The 22,570-nt window shown below is 42.0% G+C and overlaps 1 protein-coding gene across 5 annotated transcripts in view; it reads left to right on the top strand.

Annotated features, from left to right (window-relative positions):
- The window catches only part of Pkig (cAMP-dependent protein kinase inhibitor gamma), a 64,334-nt gene that overhangs the window by 13,589 nt on the left and 28,175 nt on the right, over positions 1–22,570 (top strand). The window contains exon 1 of one of the 5 annotated variants that reach the window (XM_069989827.1): positions 19,846–20,249. The exons of 2 other annotated variants lie outside the window; for them this stretch is intronic. The gene's annotated coding sequence lies outside the window, so the exon portion shown is untranslated. Of the gene's footprint in view, positions 1–19,845; positions 20,250–22,570 lie in introns of those variants that run through there. 2 more of the 5 variants (XM_069989825.1, XM_069989822.1) reach the window with 2 other exon arrangements.

Genomic DNA, 22,570 nt, shown 5'->3' on the forward strand with positions numbered 1-22,570 from the left:
CTTCCTGAATGGCTGAATTTAGTGGATGAGGAACTGAGTTGCAAAGTGATTCTGTCACTTTTCTGTGGTCACATAGGTGCTGAGTAGTACAGCCACAAGGGTCCCAAGGTGGAGTTGAGTTTGGCTTGTTCAAAAACAAAGCCTGACAGTGATAGGGAGAGTGGCACGGCTTCAAACGAGAGACATGATTATCTAGTTGTAAGAAAAGCAACTCCACTTAGGTCATGGAATTCTCTTGTGGTTGCTGGTTCCAAAGTCTCAGTCTAGAATAATTAGTTTCCTTCTTTGTCCTCCATGTATATACATTTCCTCATTTTGTGGTGCTGAGCATAGAACCCAGGGCTTTGCACATACTAGGCAAGCACTATACTGCCATGCTGTATCCACAGCCCCTATATGCATGTTTTGTGGAGACCATCTTGGGAAAAGGATTTTTTCCCTGTCACATTTAGAGTGTCACCCATTGATCACCTCACATTGGTCCTTCAGGTAGAGAATGCAGGCAGATTGATGGGTTTTCCTGGAGGGCAAAGCATATGTTGTGCTTACGATATGTTCAGAAGGTGGCTCCCATATCACTTCTTCAGTGTACCCTGGCCTGTAATGATCATGCAGCAAATCTTGCTTGAATTACATTGGCCCCACTCGTGGCATTATGTTAGCATAGAACATACTGCCAATTGAAGTGATTCCTTGGGGACAAAGCCTTTAGGTCAGCAGCATTAAAAACAAGAACATCTGGCTGTAGTGTTGTACAGTTATAATCATAACTTGGGAAGCTGAGAAAGGAGGATCACAAGTTCAGGGCTAGCCTAGGTTGCATAACAAGACTCTTTCTCCAAAACAAAACAGAACAAACAACAGCAAAAACCAGGGCAAGGGGCTGGGAATGTGGCTCAGTGGTAGAGTGATTTTTCTACCATATGTGAAGCCTTAGGTTCAATTGCTACCGAGGGAAAATTTAACAGTTTAGATCAAAGATTTCATCATACATCTTTCTTGAGGAGCAGTGAAAAGCCTAGGATAATATATAACAAAGAAGGACATAGTTATTGTGCTTATGAATTTAAATACTATTTCAGGAGATACCTACAAGTTGAAAGGTAATCAACTCTTTGAGGCAGCCCTGTGTTAAGTTCCAGGGAGCAAGACTCAGAGGAGGATAGCCAAGTGATGGCTGAGTATAGCAAGGCGTACGGAGGAACTGATGATGCCTGGCCAGCATCCTGGAGAATAAGAATGAGGAGGAAGGAGGAGAACAGGTGTTCTGGTGCGATGGAAAAGAAGGCAGGAGCTGTCTAAGGAAAAAAAATGCTTTGGAGTTGATTGTCAGAGGCATAGGTAAACTCTGTCTGGAGTGCTTTTGGAGGACAGCAGGGACTGATGGGAAGAAAATGACTTAGCCAAGAATTCTCAACATTTTTGCATGTACAAATAACTCAGAATGGAAAGATGGTCAGGTGCACCATGAGCAGTTAGTTCCCGAGGTATGTTGACAGTAGCTGGGACTTTAGTAGAGCCTTGTCTCTGCCAGGCTGTGGTCTACACAGCTTCCATTCACTAACTCATTGAAACCCCCTAATAGCTGTATGAGATAGGCGCTGTTATTGTCCTTAAATTACAGATAGGCAAACTGAGGCATGAGGAGGAACAATAAGGTGCATAAGGTTGAAAAAATTTTTGTATGTTTTTTTAATTGTAAAAATGCTGTACAGAGGGATTACATTTCCATGAGCAAGGTAATGAGTACATTTCCTATTGAGCAACAAGGTTGAAAATTCTTGATTCAGTGCTCTTAACTTCCTCTATGACTGTCCCCTTAATGAGGGTAGGATGGATTCTTTTCTCCCAGCTTTTTCCCTTATCCTTGGGTTTGATGTTCAGAACTATAAAATATAAATGAATAAGCAAAAAGAAAATATAATCTTCTCTGTATATAGTAGTAGGTGCATTCTTCTAAATTCATTGGTTCTAAAATTATACCCGTTTGTTTTTTTCTTTTTCTTTGTTATGCCAGCACTGGGGTTTGAACTCTGGGCTTGGCAACTATCCCTGAGCGTTTTTGCTAAAGATTAGTGCTTTACCACTTGAGCTACAGCTCCACTTTTGGCTTTTTATGGTTAGAGTCAAGAGTCTCTCAGACTTTTCCTTCCCAGGCTGGCTTTGAACCATGATCCTCACATCTCAGCCTCCTGAGTAACTGGCCTTACAGACATGAGCCACCAGTGTCCAGCTTGATTTATTTTTCTTTTTGCCAGTCCTTGAGCTTCTTTTGTCCAAGGCTAGCACTCTACCACTTGAGCCATAGCACCACTTTGGCTTTTTCTGTTTATGTGGTTTTGAGGAATCAAACCCAGGGCTTCATGCATACTAGGCAAACACTCTACCACTAAGCCACATTCCCAGCCCTGGTTTTTCTTTTCTAATATAGTGCCAGGGATTGAATTCAGTGCTTTACCTATTCCTACTACTTGATCATGCCCCCTCTCAGTCCTACTTTTAGCTTGTTTTTGGATGGCCTTTCCCAATTTTGCCATGACCTTCCTACCTCCTAAGTAGCTAGGACCACAAGAATGTACCACTATACCCACCCATTTTATAACATATTTTAAGAGTTAAGTTTGTCATATGTTCTTAGGGGTACTTGTAATCCCTGCAGTCTGTAGTCTTAGGAGTTCAAGGTTAGCATGGACTACATAGTGAGACTGTCAAAAAATTTTTAAAAAGAGAGAATTCTAGATAATAATGAGGTTTTCACTTGCATACATTTTTGTTCTGTAAGACTGCCCCACAAGAAGCTGGCTATTTAACATCCCTACTTAATGGTCTTGTCAAATATTGTGACAAGCAAGAATGCCCTCCTCTCCTCCCACATTTCCAAAAAGCTAAGAGCAGACCAAACCTGTTGAGTGTTGTTGAAGTAACATGTCCCCCACTGAGGGAGCTGTAGATTAAAGTAAAAGAAAATGCATGCCTGTGGAATGACTCAGTGTTAAGGAATGAGGGCTTTTGTTATGCCACTACATATGTTGTACAATTGTATATACATGTCATTTACTCAGTTATACTACCACCATCACTTTGGTCCAGAAAGGCTATTCAGCAGGCCTTGATTTAACCATTAAATGTGTTCCTCAGGCACCTGAACCAACTGGGAAATTTGGGAAGTTCCTATGCATTTCCATTGAAAGGGACTTGTGGTATCCTCAAGGCCCACAGAGCATGGTGTCTGCTGTCTCCCCTTTATCTTTGCCTGCTTTGCTGAAGGCAATGAAGGGTTTAATCCCAGGTTTATTCCAACTATGCTACTCCCTGTACTCCACTGATCCCTTCACTTTTCACTGTTGCTATCAGTCTATTTGTCAAACCTGTCTCAGATATCTTATTGTTCATGAACCTGCCACAGAGCCTTAGATCGTGATAAAAATCTAAATCCCCACAACATACTCTTACTCATGACAGTAGCTACTGACGGCTTTGTGTTTCATCTTCCACGAACATTTCAGCTATAATCTCCCAGTTAACTTGGGTGTGGCAAGCCTTGCTCAAGATTTCTGAAGTAAATGAGTCTCTCCTAGGTAGTCTTATTTCCTTCTTTACTTTCCTAAAATTTAGAATAGGTTCTTTTCCCATGTATCCCTATTGTTCCTGATACATTCACTGTCGTATGTGTGGTGATTCATACATACTAATATCTGAATTCAGTTGGGATGACAGGAAGAAAAGCAAGCATTTCCAAGATGGCATGAGGTCAGATTCTGCCACTGCCACCATACTGCCTTGGATAGTCACATTAGTTCTAAAATCCAGGTTCCTTATCTATAAAAATCTTGAGAGTATCCATATTAGGATACATAATGTGCCTGGCACATTATGATCAGTACATAACAGGTGTTCATGAAGTGGTAGTTATTGTAAGAGAGCCTCAGTCATTCCTTTAGGTCACTTGAGTGAGGAGCTGGAACACTTAGGGTCTTAATTGTTTTAGATGAAATGTTTACTTAGTTTTGGGGCCTCTCCAAGAAGAAACAGGCCCTGGGGAAGGTCTGGTCCAAGGCTGATTAACTGTTCCCTTTTTAGAATCAATGATCCAAGTCTGTGTTTTAGAATTACTTATATAATGTATACCACCTGTTATTTGTGTATTTTTAGTAGTAGGAGTCGGGTAATCCTAATCCTGTCTGTAAAAGAGCAAACTGTTTACCAGAAACAGAGCTTTTTCTTCACACTGACTCACTCTGACTCATCTTCCCATTTTCCTTCCCACCACCTCATAACAGCCTTGCAAAGGAGAGTTTTTAGGGAATTCAGTTGGCTTTTCTGTTGTTGTTGTTGTTGTTATTGTTTAACTTTCTGAAGTTGAAAACTTAAAGGTGTCACAGCATTGATTTCATCTCTTAAAAAGCCTAAGTGGAAGTGGCATTGTGGCTCAAGTGATAGAGCACTAACTAGCCTTGAGCACAAAGAGGCTCTGGGACAGCCTCCAGGCCCGAGTTCAAGCCCCAAGACCAGCCAAAAAAGAAAAAAGAAAAAGAAAGACAAGCCTAAGTGTATGCTGCCCAGGAGTGGCCAGTCTGACCAATGCCCTATAGTCAAGCATCTCACATAGAACACTGTCTATACAAACCAGGTCTGGTGGCTTGGAGGCCATCAAGTGCAAACAGTGTACATGCATATTTTTCTCGTTGAAAGTTGTTGTCATCCTAAATTCTGTTGAACCTGGACATTTGCTCTTCTTAGTTAAGAAATTCAAGTAGATGGGGCTGGGAGGGTGGCTCAGTGATAGAGAGCTTGCCTTGCATGCATGAGGCCCTGGGTTCGATTCCTCAGCACCACATAAGCAGAAAAAAACAAAGCCGTAAGTGGCACTGTGGCTCAAGTGGTAGAGTGCTAGCCTTGAGCTGAAGAGCTGAGGGACAGCGCCCAGGCCCAGAGTTCAGGCCCCACTACCGGACCCCCCCCCAAAAAAAAAAGAAAGAAGAGAAAGGAAAGAAAGAAAGAAAGAAAGAAAGAAAGAAAGAAAGAAAGAAAGAAAGAAAGGAAGAAAGGAAGAAAGGAAGAAAGAAAGAAAGAAAAAAGGGAGGGAGGGAAGGAAGGAAGGAAGGAAGGAAGGAAGGAAGGGAGAGAGAGAGAGAGAGAGAGAGAGGAGGACTTTGAACTTTATACTAAGACAAGTGAGAAGGAGGGGCCCAGGCTGGACTAGGTGATGGTTCCAGCGTGGGTAGGACTGTCAGTTTGAAAACAAATCAGGCTCTTGGTTATCCTGCAAAGTTTTGAGGACAGAGTGGTCTGTAGGATTTAAGGTAGAACATGGTGTCTCTCTGGAAAGACTTCTAGGCTTCCTGTATTTGGGAGAAAATGTGGACACAGCGTTTTCCCCAACTTTGTTGATGATACATAGGAAAATAATCTTGTTATTGATTTATTTTTACTACCTACAGTATATGAGACTTTTCCTAAGAGTAGAGTTTTAAAAATATTGTTTCAGTTTGGAGCTTTAGGGATTTACTAAAGCTTAGTACATTTAAATGTTCTATTTTAATATCTGGATTTCTTTTTGAGACAGGACTTTAATAGGTAGCCCAAACTTACCTTGAGTTCATTACCCTCCTGCCTTTGCCACTCAGGTGCTGCCGTTATAGGCATATACCCAGCTACTATCTAGGTTTTTGATGATGTTTATTTGTAAAGAAAGGAAAATTTTATGGATGTTTTCAAATAGGAAATGTTTTAATTGCTATTAAAAAGAAATAAGCAAACACAAAAATGTAGGGAGATGCAGGGAGAAAAATTAGGGAGATACAACTCCCTAATTTTCCTTTTTTAAAAAAAATTTAAGGGGCTGGGAAGGTGGCTTAGTGGTAGAGCGCTTGCCTTGCATGCATGAGGCTCTGGGTTCGATTCCTCAGCACCACATAAGCAAAAAGAAAAAAGCGGGAAGTGGCACTGTGGCTCAAGTGGTATAGCACTAGCCTTGAGCTGAAGTGTTGAGGGACAGCGCCCAGGCCCAGAGTTCAGGCCCCACGACCGGACCCAAAAAAAAAAAAATTAAAACAATTTAAGAACAGTGCTTAAAAACAATTTATTGCAAACCGGGTGCTGGTGGCTCATGCCTGTAATCCTAGCTGCTCAATCGGCTGAGATCTGAGGATCTCAGTTCAAAGCCAGCCTGGGCAGGAAAGTCCATGAGACTCTTCTCTCTAATAAAACCATTAGAACACCGGAAGTGGCGCTGGGCTCAAGAAGTAGAGCACTCGCCTTGAGCTGAAGAGTACAGGGACAGCGCCCAAGCCCAGAGTTCAAGTCCCATGACGCCCCCCCCCCCCAAAAAAAATTGCAGGGCGCCAGTGGCTCATGCCTGTAATCCTAGCTATCCAGGAGTCTGAGATCTGAGGATCACAGTTCAGAGCCAGCCTGGGCAGGAAAGTCCATGAGACTCACCTCCAATAAGCTACCAGAAAACCAGAAATGGTGTTGTGGCTCAAGTGGTAGAGCACTAGCCTTGAGTTGAAGAACTGAGGGACAGTGCCCAGGCTTAAGGTTCAATCCCTATGACCAACCAAGAAAAAAAAAATTACTGTTGCTGGGTGCTAGTGGCTTGTGGGGAGAGGAGGTTGAGAATGGGAGGATTGCAATTTGAAGCTAGCTAAAGCAGAAGAGTTCACAAGACCTCCTTCTCCACCCACAGCTGAGTGCAGGTGCAGTGTGGCATGTGTGTGTTATCCTGAACTATGTAGAGACTGAGGTGGAGAGGATCATGGTTCCAGACCAGCTGGGACAGAAAAGTCTGGGAGACACTGACTCCATTTCAACCGAAAGAAGCTGAGCATGGTGGAAGTCTGTCATGCCAGTAACAATGAGGCAGATCACAGGTACACCCCTGGGCAAAAAGTAAAACCCTATCTCAAAATCATAAGTGCAGTAAAAAGAGCTAGAGGCATGACTCAGTGGTACAGTGCTTTATCGACTATGAGGCCCTGAATTTAAACTTCAGTACAATAACAACAATAGTTTACTGCTAACATTCTGAAATATATTTATAAGAAGGTTACTTATTTATTCAAAGTTTGCCAGTCTCTACAACCTTACAAATATTTTTGTACAGATTGGCCTTAAATTAAATCAAAATATCCAAACTGCCTCATATCTTCCTGTATCTAAATTCAGAGATACCATCTTGTTGGTTTTAGGCAAATTATAGAGTAATTTAGGCCCACGATGTAAGCTCACCCACAGTTCTTTAGTGATAATTGAGGATTTCCTCTGAGAAACATCCTGCTCAAGCTCTGAAAGTTTCTTCATCTTGGTACTCCCACCCATTTGGTGTATATGTGTACAGATTATTTTATTGTTTCTTGTGGTTTTTTTTTTCTATCAAGAAAATGTGTGTTGCGTGTTAGAGTCATAGAACCCAAGATTTGTAAGGTATGTGAGAGACCAGTTGTAATTGTAAAATTTATTTCTGATTCATTACTGTGAGGAACCAAAGTATTGCTCAAAATATTTTTAAAATTTTCTGTCCAGCCGGGCGTTGGTGGCTCATGCCTATAATCCTAGCTACTCAGGAGACTGAGATCTGATGATCATGGTTCAAAACCAGCCAGAGCAGAAAACTCTGTGAGACTCTTATCTCCAATAAGCCACTCAGAAAACTGGAAGTGGAGCTGTGGCTCAAGTGGTAGAGTGCTTGCCTTGAGCTGAAGAGCTAAGGGATAACTCCCAAGCCCAGTTCAAGTCCCATGACAATAAATAAATAAATAAATATTCTGTCCTTATTTAGCTGAATATCTTAAATTTATAGATACATATCTTGCTTATAAATCTCAACCAGCAATTGCCCTCTCCTACATGTGATGACTAAAATTTAGATATGTATTGGATGGGGTGGGGATTGAACCCAAAACCTTATACATATTAGGCAAGTACTCTTGTGTTTCACCTCTGACCTATGTCCCCCAGTCTTCCCCTTTAAAAATGTATTACACACACTCACACACACACACACACACACACACACACACACACACATTTGTTGGTTTGGGGGCTTGAATTCAGGGCCTGGGGGCTATCTCTGAGCTCTTTTTACTCAAGTTAGTATTCTACTGCTTTGAGCCATAGTCCTACTTCTGGTTTCTTAGTGGTTAATTGGAGATAAGAATATCACAGGAACTGGGTGAACCAGTGGCTCATGCCTGTAATCCTAGCTACTCATGAGGCTGAGATCTGAGGATCAAGGTTCAAAGCCAGTCTGGGCAGGAAAGTCCATGAGACTTTTATCTCCAATAAACCACCAGAAAACCAGAAGTGGTGCAGTGGCTCAAGTGATAGAGCTCTTGCCTTGAGCTGAAGAGCTGAGGGGCAGCACCCAGGCCCAGAGTTCAAGCCCTCCAACTGAAAGAAAAAAAAGAATCTCACAGGGACTTGTCTACCCTGGCTGGCTTTGAACCAGGATTCTCAGATCTCAGTCTCCTAAGTAGCTAGGATTACAGGCTTGAGCCACTGGTACCTGGCTTAAAATAAGTGAAATTGCGTCTTCCTTTCTCCCCAAATTACCACTCTTCATAGAAGTAACACGTAACAATTTCCTGGATCATCCTATCAGAAATTGTGCATGTCTGAGTATAAATAGAAGATACCTTGTCTTAAAGTTATTTAAATGAGATTATAGTATGCATCTTGTTCTGGCCCTAGCATTCACATAGATCCAGTTTATTCTTTTCAATGATTTTATGGTTACATCACTTATAAACATTTTGGCTTCAAGAAATAAAAGCTAAGTTCAGAAAATAGTCAGAACCAAGGCAAGCTCAGAAAACCCTGATCCTCCTTTAGCGGAAGCAGCCAGACTGGGTTTGCTCTAGGATACTGTCAGAAATAAATTTTAACTGTCCCTTTGTCTTTGTGCCATTGCTTGCTTAAGATTTAGGTTCCAGGTGAGACTGTGTACAGTGGGGAAGTACCCTTAGGTATAAAATAGAGACCGATAAGCTTGCAGAAACAATGTGTTTCCATTATACTGGTCTTCTGTTATATAAACATACCATAATTTATTTAACCAGTCACCTCTCTGTAGATATTAGATAATCAGTTTTTTTCTAGCAAAACCCACAGTTGCCTAGAAATTAGCATGTCTTTTTTTTTTGTCGGTTGTGGGGCTTGAACTCTGGGCTTGGGCACTGTCCCTGTGCTCTTCAGCTCAAGGCGAGCACTCTACCACTTGAGCCACAGTGCCACTTCTGGTTTTCTAGTGGTTTATTGGAGATAAGAGTCTCACAGATGTTCCTGTCTGGGCTGGCTTTGAACCAAGATCCTTACATCTTAGCCTCCTGAGTAGCTAGGATTTCAAGGATGCCACTGGCACCTGGTCTTTTGCTTTTTTTTTTTTTTTTTTTTTTTTGATCTTGCCCTCTCTGTCCTCTTGCTTTATTTTCCAAGTAGCTGGGATTACAGACAGCCATCTTCAGTTTGAATGAAACATTTAAGTCAGGAGAGAGAACTTGAACTGAAGCAGCCCTCTCATAACTTCACACTAAGCTTTTAGGTCCAAGGAACCTAGTAACTGCCCACCCTCCACTAGTTTTTCTGTTAAAGTTGCCCCAAAAACAGCAACAGGGATTTCTCACAAGGGGGTACCCCAGACCATTGCAAGATAGGTCAGTGGGGATTCTAAAGAAAGAAGCAGGAAAGCACCTGGGTGATCAGATCCGAAGTAATTGTTAAAGGAAATTACTGAATACTGCACTTTGTCCTCCTAACAGACAGAAAAGAAAAAAGGTATGTTCTACCTAGGTATACCCACAGTGAAGTGGCCAGGAATGGATTGTGTATGAAAGTTAGGGAATTTGTTGGGCCTCAAGATCAGTGCCAGTGTTTTTCTCTGTTTGGGGTAACAACCTAAACATCCTTAACAGTGACTTGACCTCAACTCTGGGAGAATCTGCAGCTAGTCGGGTCATCAATCAATCAGTAAGATACTATGAACAATTTCAAAACAAAAACTTTGAAAACTTAGCTGAGTAGACACATTTGTTAGAAACATAATGACTCTGTGTGTGTGTGTGTGTGTGTGTGTGTGTGTGTGTGTGTGTGTGTGTGTGTGTGTGTGTGTGTGATAGAGAGAGAGAGAGAGAGATACTGGACTATCCCTTCAGCACACTTCAGCCCTTTAATGAAACTTTAATCAGCAATTAAAACCTTTGCTCTCAGGAAGAAAACTCTAGGCTTAATGTCTTTGGTAGGAAGATATTCTTAAGCATTTAAAAGAGAAAGACTCACAGAAACACTTCCTGAAAACAGGAAAAGAATATTATGAATAAGTAAAATCCACAGGCCATTTCACTTACAAATAATAAAAGTTTTAAATTATATATTAGTAATACAATATTCCACTCACCATTCTAATATATCTAACCAGTATTTTGTAGACTTTCTCCTGGCTCTCTCTCTCTCTCTGTGTGTGTGTGTGTGTGTGTGTGTGTGTGTGTGTGTGTGTGTGTGTGTGTGTGTGTTTAATTCTAGGAGGTCTGTGAGTTCAGAATTTGATCCAGTTTGGAAAGACTGATGCTTGAAATCAAGCTCTTCAGTTACTGGCCTTTGTATCACCAATTTCTAGATGCTCTTTGCAGATTAAGGAAGTAGGGTGTTTATTGATAGGAAATACAGATTGTCTCACCTTAACCTTTGGGTTTTACTTTAATGGTTATAATGATTTTTGCCATGCAAAATATTTTTATTTACACATAACCAAATATATCACTATTTTTCCTGAAAGACTTTTGGGTTGTATATCATACTTTAAGAGGCCTTCCTCATTTTGAGGTTATAAAGCATGCTATATATATTTTTTAATTAGTACTTACATGTTTTCATATTCATGCATTTTAATCTGTAGTTCTACCATAAGTTACTCCTCTTATTAACTTCACTTTTCTCAGTCAGATGAAGAGATTAATATGACTTTGAGAGAGGGATGTCTAATAAAGTGTTTTGATCATCTTACAGAATTTGGAATTGTGAGGAATTAATCCTTTTTCACTCAGGAGAATTGGAATGAGCACTCGAAGTCAGAGCTTCAATCTGCAATGTCTGTTATAGGCCCTGGTAATGAAATCGTTCAGTTATAGATAGTGAGGAGGTAATTGTTGAACTAACTGAAGGAATTTCTAGTGTATAAGCCAGGACTGTTCTGTCCAGAGGAAACAGTAGGTTCAATCAGAAGCACAAGAGTATTGGTGATAGTCTAGGAATAACTAGTGATTTTCCAGAAGAGCAGGGGAGAGCCTGGAGTGTCTAGGATAGCATTTGAATAAGACTGATTCTAATTTGCACAACTGCCGTAATAGAGGACCACAGGCTGAATGGTTTCAACAACAGAAAATGGAGGCTGGAGTCCAAGGTCAATGTGTTGGCAAGGTTGGTTTCTCCTGAGGCCTCTCTGCTTGCTTTGCAGATGGCTGCCTTCTCACTTTCTTCACATGGTTGACTCTTGGTCTGTGTCTTAATCTCCTCCTCTTCTTCCTTCTCCTCCTCTTTTTTTTCTTTTTCTTTTGGTAGGTTGTAGGCCTAAATGTTGTCCCTGAGCTCTTCAGCTCAAGGTGAGCACTCTACCACAGAGCCACTTCTGGTTTTCTGATGGTTAATTGCAGATAAAAGTCTCACAAACTTTCCTGTCTGGACTGGCTTTGAACCATGATCCTCAGATCTCGGCCTCCTGAGTAGCTAGGATTACAGGCGTGAGCCACCAGTGCCTGGCTTTTTTTTTTTTTTTTTTTTTTTGAATTTGAGATAAGGTTGCTATCTAGCACTGGCTGGCCTCAAACTAGACACCAGTCATTCTGAATTAGAGGCCCCTCATACAATCTCTCATTTGCCCCCCTTTTCTTCTTGGTATACTGGGAATTGAACCTAGTTCCTCACACATGCTAGGCAAGCGTTGTACCACTGACCCATTCCCAGCCTGAATTATCTCCTTAAAAGATTCCATTTCTAATACTATTCTGAGGTCCTGGTGGCAAGGATTTTAACATGTGATTTTTGAAATAACATAATTCAAGCCATGACAGGTAGATTGAGACCAGATTGTGAAATACCTTGAATATTGCAAGGCCTTTTTTTTCATGTGTGTATGTATATGTCTACATAGCCAGACCCTGTTTAAGAAAAAAAAATTAAGTATATCAAATAGTCAAGTACAGTTTCAAAGTCTGTCAGTTTTACCTTCAGCAGTATCAGTCTTTTGGAACTCTTCAAAATACCTCATTAAAACCACAGATTCTTTGAGTGATGTATCTCATAAGTAGAGAGAGCACTTGCTTAGTAAGCACAAGGCATTGGATTCTATTCCCTGGATTTAGTCTCAGTACTCCAAAGCAAAGTAAACTATAAATTTGTTTTCTGTGATAAGGAAGAGAATAGAAATCCCCACTGCCTTTTTTTAAACTTCTGTGTAGTCTTATTATATCACTTTGAGTTGCTTGTTGTACAATTTCTGCAGGATTATCATTTGCTTGTTCAGAGAGCTACATTTCTGTGTAAGAAGATCCTAAGAGACTAGAAGAGGTCTCAGTGCTCAGATGTCCAGTCTGGACCTCTTATATCTCCTTAGGTAATATGACTTCCTCAAGATCCTTTGGGCTACTCAGTAAAAAAAAAAAATCATTCATTGTGGTTAATAGAATTAAGATTAATAAGACTTTGCTAGAGAACCATGCAGACATCCGGGTACAGAGAACAAAGAAAGGTTTATTGCCAGGAAAGGGGGCTGGCAAGACTCCTTCTCACATGGGAGAAGTGAGAAGAAGCACCTGCCATTGTCTGAGGTGACCTATATAACCTAGGGGGTTTAGGAGGGACTAGAAGGGGCTAGGAGGTGGAGACCCTGGTGTGGACGTGGGGGCCAGGGGCTTCATCATGTCAGACTAAAATTTATGGCTGCTATCCAAATGGAAGATAAATAAGGGTCCTGCAGCTGCCCAGACCTGAAGGTCACTCTAAGGGGCTCTTGTTGCCATATATGGTGGTAGCTGCCCCAGAGAAGTGCCATCCCAAGGTAAAGGGGGTTGGAAATTGATTATTTACTGCCTTTACTACATGGGCCTGGTGCTGCCTAGAAAAGGAACATGCTAAAATGTGGAGAAGGGAAGGAGTGGACTAAGCTATGGGAAGGGACTCATTTTGCTAACAGTGATGGAGCCTATGTTGATTGTTGGAGTTCCGAAGAGCCCGTGGGTTACATGTATACATGCATGTTCATGTATGTGTGTATCTCTATACATATATGTATTTAGCATTTTACCCTATTAAGTGTTCCTTCTGGTTTTCATTTTAGATTATGTTTCCTGGGTTTTTTTTTTTTTTTTTTTTGGGGTCCGGTCGTGGGGCCTGAACTCTGGGCCTGGGCGCTGTCCCTCAGCTCTTCAGCTCAAGGCTAGCACTCTACCACTTGAGCCACAGCACCACTTCCGGCTTTTTTCTTTTTGCTTATGTGGTGCTGAGGAATCGAACCCAGGGCCTCGAGCATGCAAGGCAAGTGCTCTACCACTGTCCTGTTTTTTTTTTTTAGAAAATCAAAACTGTAAACTCAAGACTGTGAGTGTGGCTCATGTTAGAGTACTTGCCTAGCAAGCACCAAGGCTCTGAGTTCAAACCTCAGTTCTGTTAAAAAAAATTACAGTAAACTCATATATATATATATATATATATATATATATATATATATATATATATATATATATATATATAAAATCTTAGGATATGGCCAGGAAATAATGAGTGCTGAAAGTGCTTAGGAGATCTAAGTTGAATCAATTAAATTGGACTCATTTGGTCCCTGTACTGGTTGTAAATTTGGAGTTAGTGATTAGGTGCACAACAACTGTAGGCACCATAATTCACGAACAACTTCCTTTCTCTTTTCTTTCTCTGAACCCATATAATACATGCAGTTCATATGGAAGTCTTCTGGCTGTTGCACCATCCCTTTTTTTTTTTTTTTAAGAATAAAAGACAAGGCCAGAGAGGTCTATTTATTACTTTAGCCAGTAGTGTTCTTTCAGGCTGGCCTGTGGCTCTATCCTTGTCCCTGGGATTGCATCTGTGGCCCATCTACAGGTCTATCCATCCTGGGTACCCACAGTCCTTGAGTGGAAGCCCGGGCACTCATGAGGGGCAAAAGTGGCAGGCCAGGTGGCTACACATCAGCTGGGCATCTGAGGGAGACCCTTCTTGATAAGCACTGTGACTGTTGCACCATCTTAAAAGATTCTCCTCCCAGGGGTCCATGAGATGAAGTCCTAGCATTACTCTCCTCTCTGATCTTCTTTGAAGCTGACACTGACTGTACACAAGTGTGTAGTCTCTCTAACTGGGTGCCAGACTCCCCTTGCTTTTTCCAATTTGTGCAGTTGAATTTACCTTCATGCGTATCATGTTTTTCGTTTTCTTTTTTCTTTTTTTGTGTGACTCTTCACAACTGCCTTAAGTCTCTGGGCCAGTAGCCTTTGTCTTCCCCAAGGGGGAGGCGAGGATCCCTTTGATCTTTTGCCAGCTGTTCCTTTAAAGAGTGTCCTACTTGGGGCTTAGGACTTTCTCCTGGAATGTGTTTTCATCTATGATCACAATAGCTTCCTTGAAGCTCTTTAATAAATGATCTCTGTTGTAAATCCTAGCATTAGTATATATTTAGCTTGAAGTTTCCTTTAGTCCTTTTCTGGACTGTATATGGCTTTGCTCTTGATCTTTTACTTTGTGGCACTGTGCTGAAATGTACTGGGTTTATAATAATCATCAAGCCACCAGGAGCAGTGTAGCCAGCCATGGGAAGTGAGAAGAAAGCACTCAGGTTTCTTGGTTTTTATGATTATCTCATTAGCACTTGAGGGGTGTTCCTGGCTTGCAAACTGAGAGGCTACTCAGAATTCTGCTTCACATTCAGCTTTAGTGGTTGTCTACCTGCTCCTCACCAAGCACTTTGGCTTCTGTTTCCCTCCCCCCCTTCTTCTTTCTTTCTCTCTCTCCTTCCTTCCTTCCTTTCCTTCCTTCCTTCCTTCCTTCCTTCCTTCCTTCCTTCCTTCCTTCCTTCCTTCCTTCCTTCCTTCCTTCTCTCCTTCCTTCCTCCCTTCCCCCCTTCCTCCCTTCCTTCTTCTTCTTTTTTTTCCAGAAAGTTTCACTATACATAGTAGGTGTACACTACCATGTGTAGCTTGGCTTGTGTTCAATGCTAGACACAGAGTGAGCAGCATACCTTTGGACTAGTTGACAAAGTGATACAGGTTGATTAGGTTGAATAGATTGGGGAACTCCTTCTGAAAAAAATGGCAGGGATATTCTTATATTCTTAGAGTTCCTGGAAATAGAGTCATGGGATGAACTACTATACTTTGGGCTGGGAATGTAGCTCAGGGGTACTTAATTTGTATATGTAAGGCCCTACTTCAATGTCTAATGTCATCTAAAACTTTTTGGTCATTGATTGGCAAATTGACCTCGAGAACTTTTCAAATCATTTACAGTAGATAGATAGGTAGATAGATAGATAGAAAGATAGATAGAGATCTCCTTCTTTCCTCACCCTTATTTCTCTCTGGACTTGAAGAAGCAGACTGTAGAAAGGTTGTTAAAGATGCTTCCATTTGTCTTTTGAGAAGTCAAATGTTGGAGTCTTTATTGTAGTGCTCGCAGTCTGCAGGCCAGCCAGGTACAAACCTACAGCCTCCATTTGTCTTCTAATGAACTTCATTAACAAGAAGAGAGGCAAGAAAATAAGTGTTCCTTCTAAGATTCCCTCTTTCCCTTCCCTGAACACTTACTGGAAGCCTTTCCCTTCACTTACTGGTCTTTTCCCCACCCTGCTTCCTGCCTGCATTGTGTATTAGAGCTGGAAGACTCCAGCATTTTAACCAACCTACATATTGGTTGACAATCATTTTCTATCTCCAGAATTAGGCAATGCTTGGCTCAGGGGAGATGCTTTGCTATAAAAACGAGGCAGCTTTTAGAGATAGACTGATTTTTCCAAATAAATTCATTGGCATCGCTGTTGCAACTTTTGTGACTGAAAACTACAGAAGGCTCCACATGTTTGGTTATTATAGTCTGGCCTTTCTTCTGTGTTTCATGACATAGGGACACTGGTAGACCCTCCACACCTCAACTGCTCCTGCTCCAGAATTGGTTGGTAATGAGACTTGTGTTTGTTTGATATGTATATCTGATTACATACTGTTTGTAAATCTGTTTTGGAAGCCTTTTATTATTCTTTTTTTTTTTTTTTTTTGGTCGGTTGTGGGGCTTGAACTCTGGGCCTGGGCATTGTCCCTCAGCTCTTCAGCTCAAGGCGAGCACTCTACCACTTGAGCTACAGCGCCACTTCCGGTTTTCTGGTGGTTTTTATTTGAGATAGGAGTCTCACGGTCTCTCCTGCCCGGGCTGGCTTTGAACCGTGATCCTCAGATCTCAGCCTCCTGAGTAGCTAGGATTACAGGCGTGAGCCACCAGCGCCCGGCCCTTTTATTATTCTATATAAACTGTGCCATGAGAAATGTTCTCCCTATGGGTCACAGCAGCATTACAATATAATACATATTAGATTACATCATTTAGGTACTATTTTGTGCATTTATGGACTGTTGTTTTATTTTTAAAGAATATGTATATATTAGAATTTAATTTCTGATTAATTTCTTTAATGGAAAATACTCTGTACTAAGAACTAGTAGATAAATGGATTTAAAGTCATATGCCCTTAAAATGTGATTTCTTTTTATAATCTTTTAAAATTAAACTCAGCAACTTAAATATGATATCCTGAGGGCAACATGTGTTAGCAAGAGGGTCCGGGGGTGGTGTGGAGAGGGAATGTGTTTGGTGAAATTGTCCAGGAGCAAAGCACGGCTCACTTGAAGCCAGAGATTTGTCATCCAAATATGTGCAGATTGCTGGTGCTATAAATAGTTTGAACTCAAGTAAACAGCTCTCCCCTCTCCCCCAACTGCTGTAGGCCATTATGTACATGGGAGCAGCAGCCCACCCTCCCACCACATTTGTACCCAAATCCTGGGCTGCTTTTCTACCAGGTAAAGATGACCCAGGATCAGGTGTTCACCCCCTTCGGTTCCCCATTTTTGGCTCCTGCTCCTAGTCAGCAGCTCAGCCCACTCCTGAGCTTTTGAAACTTGCCTATGCAAGATTCTTGGCAACCCCTGAAAGCCCTGAGCCACATGGCCATGGACTAAAGGAGATTTAGGAGGCACAGGCGTTGTCTTTTCAGAGCAGAGGCATGCATGGATCGTTTCTTTCTTCTGGAGCCAAAAAGAATGGCACTAGTTGTCAGAACTACCTGTGCCAGCAGCTGATACGCTGTATGCCAGGCAGTCCAGCTGCTGACATTCTGATTCTGAGAGCCCCTTTGAGATCTCAGGCCAAATGCTGACAGTGGAGCAACTGAGGACAGTCCGTGGTTTATTACTCTGTTTCCTCTGGAAAAAATGTCTCCCTCCCCACCCCACCCCATAAACTATTCATTTGCAGTGACTCTTACATCAAATGTCACGAAGAGGTTTTAAGTCATTGGATGTGTGTGTGTGTGTGTGTGTGTGTGTGTGTGTGTGTGTGTGTGTGTGTGTGTGTGTGTGTGTGTGTGTGTGTGTGTGTGTGTGTGTGTGTGTGTGTGTGTGTGTGTGTGTTACTAGAGTTAGAACTCAAGACCTTACACTTGCTAGACAGGTATTCTACCATGTGAGCCACACTCCTAGTCCTTGGCATTATTGAAGGCAGATGATGACCGATGGTAGAATGAATAGGGTAAAGATAAAGAAGCCTGGATAATTGAAAATGGCACCATATCTCCTGTTTCACAGGATCAGTGAGATAATTAATATGGAAGTGCTTTGTGGAACTCATGTCAGGGGAAGGACTAGTGGCTGGGTGGAAAGGGCCGTCTTTCCCTGCCTTCTCTCAGACTTTCAGTAACGTTTCCATCAAATACTAATCTGTCAGTCTACCACTTCTTTTTTTTTTTTAATTTATTTATTTATTTATTTTTTCAGTCTACCACTTCTGAGCTGCCTTCTGTCTCATGATTGGCCTTTCTTCTACCCCTCAGGTTGTGTCCTTGGATTTTAAGCCCACTTCTTTCTGAAGCATGGAAGTAATACATGTTCTCCAGGAGTTTTCTGGGCAAACGCACTTTTAAGTTCCTACATACCTAAAAATGTCTTTATCTTGCCTAGTTGAGATATAGTTCTAAATTCCATGTCATTTTTCTTTAGAGCTTTTCTCTTAGAAAGCATTGCTTCATTGCCTTCTGACACTATTATTATTATTTTTGTCAGTCATGGGGCTTGGGCACTGTCCCTCAGCTCTTCAGCTCAAGGCTAGCGCTCTACCACTTGAGCCACAGTGCCACTGCTGGCTTTTTTCTTTTTGCTTATGTGGTGCTGAGGAATCGAACCCAGGGCCTCAGGCATGCAAGGCAAGCTCTCTATCACTGAGCCACCTTCCCAGCCCATGTTTTTGTTTTTCCTTGAGACAAATTTTTTTGTGTGTGTATGTGAAAATACCATACAGAGGGGTTACAATTACATGGGCAAGGTAAAGAGCACATTTCTTATCAAGCATTGTTGCCTCCTCCTTTGTTTCCCCTTCCCATCCCTTCCCATCTCCCCCTCCCTCCTCCCTCTCCCCCATGCCAAAGTTGTAAAGTTCATTTTTTCGACATAACGTCTTGTATATCTCATTGTTGCAATGGGTCCACCCCTTGAGACAAATTCTTGATATATAACCCAGATTGACCTTTAACTCTGAATCCTCCTGATTCAGCCACCTACTGCTGGAATTACAGAACTATACCACAATCTCAACCTTATTTTTTAGTTTTGAAACAATCTTGTGGGCTGGGAAGGTGGCTCAGTGGTAGAGCGCTTGCCTTGCATGCCTGAGGCCCTGGGTTCAATTCCTCAGCACCACATAAGCAAAAAGAAAAAAGCCGGAAGTGGCGCTGTGGCTCAAGTGGTAGAGCGCTAGCCTTGAGCTGAAGAGCTGAGGAACAGCGCCCAGGCCCAGAGTACAGGCCTCACAACCGGACCCAAAAAAAAAAAAAAAGAAACAATCTTGTGTACTGCTCTGGAAACTGACAATTTTTCTTCTGAAATCTGCACGGTTAAGAGGCTGTGTCAAGGTGTAGGTCTGACTTAGCATTTTCAGACTTTTCAGTTTGAAGAACCATGACTTCCTTCACCTTCGGGAAATTTTTCTCTTAAATTCTTAGATAATTTTCTATTGTTCCCCTCCCACCTTTTTTATTTCCTTTTTCTTTTCTGGAATTCCTATGGAGTGTCATGTTGAACTTCTTAGATGCTTACTCTACGTGAATATTTGTTTTTATCCAATGAGTATTTTTTCCTGTATTGTTAAAGATTTCTCTTTCTTACTTTATAGTTCTTGTACTGAATTCATATTGATAATTCTCAAGAGCTCATTTTTGTCAGCTAATTTCCTTTATGTTCATGGAAACATTACCTTTAGACTTTGTGAAGACGTGGGATTTTTTTTTAAGCTTATTTGTCTGAATTTCCTGATGTTTTATAAGGACTATCTTCTATTGTAGTCTTTTTCATGCTGTTGATTTTCTTCAGATGCTTTGTGATAGATTTCTTGGATATCACAATCAATAATGAAAGGCTCCTTTTAGAAGCTAGGCCTTGGTTTCTTCCATAGTTGGTTGCTTGCATCATGGGCCTCTCCCGTGCCTGGGAACTTGTTGGACGCTCTCTGTGCCAAATGGAAGAGGTGTTTTCAGACAGGGCATAGAAACAGGACCAGCAGTTAGACTTCAGGGCCCTTCTAATGTCAGAATAAAGAGCCAGTCTTAGGCCACCCCTACACTTCATTCAGTTTATTTAAAGAGCCTCCCTGACTTTGCCCGTGATTCTGCTACACTTCTGACTCGAGTGCTGCAGTAGTGTTAGAGTAAGGAACTGTCTGGCATAGGACCTTTAGCTGATCCCTTAATATTCATCCCTGCTTCAGAGTCTTCTCTATTTCTATAGGCCTAGAGCCTTCCTGGAACCCCAGGGTTCTAAACAGCTATTTGTCTCTTATTTCTAATGGTGTTTTTCCACTGTCCTTCTATCCTATCTCTCCCTCCCCTCTCCTCCCCACCAGTGGTTCTTGCTCTTTTATTTTTTTGATGCAACGTCTTACTTTGTAGCTAGGGCCTGGAACTGATTCTCCTGAATTCTGAGATTCTACAGGTATGTGCCCTCCCCCACCCCCACTCCCCCAGTGGTGCTTTGTTACTTAAGCTTCTGTCATGCTTCTATGAAATGTTTATGCCTTTTAGAAATTATTTAGCAGCTTCTTAGCCTCTTTGTGTACCTGTGGCTTCACTGTGCTATGAATACCAACCCTATCTCCTGCAGCTGATTGATGTGAGGATTAGTTAAGGAGATGTTTGTAGACAGCTTGGCTGAGCCAGGCCTGGCCCACAGCACCTCTACTGTTATAGCCTGAAGCAAACTGAGGTCCTTGTCCTTAGGGATCTGTCTTCCTGGAATTTGTTGTTTGCAGAATTATTCTGCCTGGAAGGCAAGTGTTACAGAGTACTTGTTGTAGAAAGTGATGTTGTGTTATGAATGAGCTCCTTGCTTACTGTTAGTTTTGTTCAACCAACAAAACTTGATTCAAAGGGTGACGTCAGTAAACTGATCCTTCTCAAGAACTGCCTTCATTTCCTGACTCCCACTTAAACTTCTGGAATAAAGGCACGGCCAAACAATGGCCCTGCTTCCAGTCCCTCTAGGCTAAGTACATTCCCAGAGAGCAGCTCTCCATGAGGTGGGCCTTTGTTCCTTACTTGAGCTGGAGAAATACAGGCCTTTCTTCTGGCTTCTTGACACTCCTGACTAGATTACCTTGAGTCTTTGTCATCCTTGCCACATCATTAAGGCAGAGGAAGGTAAAAGGAAGTCAGAATTTGAAGCTAGTGTCTTTATCATTAAGACATTGCAACTTATTTTTGCAAGTATTTTTGAACTCACAGTATGTAGCAGGTACTTATCCAACATAAGTATCTTAGAGGGTAATGCTGTGGGTATCTCCATCTTACATGCAACCACCAAGACACAAAGGAGTTGACAAATTACCCATAGCTGGAAGATGGCCTGGGACTATACCGACCCCAGGCCTCTCTCATCTGTTACTGCAGGCCTCTTAACTTCAGCTGTTAACTGCTGCTCTTAGGAGTTTGGGAGCTGGTAGATTTTTATTCCACCACAGTTCACAAACTAGTTCAAAAACCATCCTAACAGAGCTTGTGTTTGGGTCTTTCCTAATAAGTACCAGAGTATTCTGCTAACAAATAAAAAGCCTTAAGACATAAACTACCACTCACTTCTCCTCTACCCACACCTGTAAAGAACTGCTTTCCATGGAGTCCAGTCCTAACTTCTTATACCCAGAAGAGTGACATCAACACAGATCACAGCTGCCCCCTGGGGACAGGGAGTTGAAGCCAGACTTGCTTTAGGCCACCCAATAGTTTGGTAGCAAAGTCCTGTAGATAAGTTCCCCTCTGACCTGGTGGCCTGAAGTTTCCTTTACCAGGCTGGGTAGAGTGACCATTTTAAGAAATAGCAACTGTGTGTGTGGAATGCATACCGACCTAGTTAGGAGATAAGTCTCTGTTTCTAATTCTAGCCCTTTCATTTTGAGCTTATGACTTTGGGCATGTCAGTTGTTTCATTTTCTTGTCCAGGAAGGAGATTAGTACTGCAGCCCTGGGCCTCACTCACCTGGGGTATTGGAAGAATCAGTGAGATTATATATACCACTGAGATCTAGCACCTGTTCTGTACTCAGTGTGTGCTGACTACTTTTAGTTCCCTGACGAGTGCCATTCTCACAGTTCCAAAGTGAGGACGCTAGTAGCCCACTTCACAGTGAAGAACATGAAGTCCAGAGAAGTCACGTAGGAGCCAGCCCCAGGTCTCTGGCTCCAGAGCATACTCAGTTCTCCTTGCCATCCCACAGGAGTGGAGCAGCTCCCTGTGTCTTCTCTCCAGGCTTTTCCTTGTGGATCCTGAAATTTCTTGTTCCTCTCTCTGTGTCTCTGTCTCTGTCTATCTGTCTCTGCCTCTCTGTCTCTGTCTCTGTCTCTGTCTCTGTCTGTCTCTCTGTCTCTCTGTCTCTCTGTCTCTCTGTCTCTGTCTCTGTCTCTGTCTCTGTCTCTGTCTCTGTCTCTCTCTCTCTCTCTCTCTCTTGCTGGTACTGGGGCTGGAACTCAGGATACTATTCCAGAGCCTCTTTGTGCTCAAGGCTAATAACACTGTACCACTTGAGCCACAGTGCCACTTTTTCTGAGTAGTTTATTGGAGATAAGAGTCTCATAGACTTTCTTGCCTGAGCTGGCTTCCAACCCAGATCCTCAGATCTCAGCCTCCTGAGTAGAATTACAGGTATGAGCCACTGGCTCTTGTTTCTCTTATCTAATAGTTTGTGCTGCCTTTTCTTCAGGTCCCCTGGGATTCATTCAGTAAATTCTTTATGGCTTTCTCCCAGAAAGACATTCCAGCTC

Source organism: Dipodomys merriami, unplaced genomic scaffold (assembly GCF_024711535.1).
Source record: "Dipodomys merriami isolate MVZ:Mamm:240054 unplaced genomic scaffold, mDipMer1.0.p SCAF_39, whole genome shotgun sequence".
Classification (NCBI taxonomy): domain Eukaryota; kingdom Metazoa; phylum Chordata; class Mammalia; order Rodentia; family Heteromyidae; genus Dipodomys; species Dipodomys merriami.